The following is a 445-nucleotide window of genomic DNA, read 5'->3' as shown; positions in this document are numbered from 1 at the left end:
GAGATGGAGTCTCACTTCATCGTCCAGGCTATAGTGCAGTGGCATGCTCACAGCCACTGCAGCCTCAGTCTGCTGGGCTCAAGTGATCCTTCCACCTCACCCTTCCAAGTAGCTGGAACTACAGGCAGGTGCCACCATGTCCGGCTAATTTTTTGATTCATCATAGAGATGAGGTCTCACCAAGTTGCCCAGGCTGGTCTTGAACCCCTGGATTCCGGCAATCCTCTCACCTTGGGCCTCCCAAAATGCTGGGATTACAGGCTTGAGCCACTGTCCCTAGCCTAAAACTTTGTTCATTTTTATGTTACTGAAACCTAGTACAGCATTTGAAATTAACTTGCTTCAGTGAATTATATATACCATGACAGCTAGTCATGTAAAGAGTTTAAACTACAGCTGGGCTCGGTGGCTCAGCCTGTAATCCCGCGCCTTTGGGAGGCTGAGG

The 445-nt window shown here is 49.2% G+C and overlaps 1 protein-coding gene across 5 annotated transcripts in view; it reads right to left on the bottom strand.

Moving 5' to 3' along the window:
* The window catches only part of ST7L (suppression of tumorigenicity 7 like), a 92,574-nt gene that overhangs the window by 73,822 nt on the left and 18,307 nt on the right, over positions 1–445 (bottom strand). The gene's annotated exons all lie outside the window — the stretch shown is intronic.

This window comes from Carlito syrichta, unplaced genomic scaffold (assembly GCF_000164805.1).
Source record: "Carlito syrichta isolate Samal-C Ts95f unplaced genomic scaffold, Tarsius_syrichta-2.0.1 Scaffold301545, whole genome shotgun sequence".
Lineage (NCBI taxonomy): Eukaryota > Metazoa > Chordata > Mammalia > Primates > Tarsiidae > Carlito > Carlito syrichta.
Note: the sequence above shows the minus strand (reverse complement) of the source record. Positions and strands in the feature narration are given on the sequence as shown.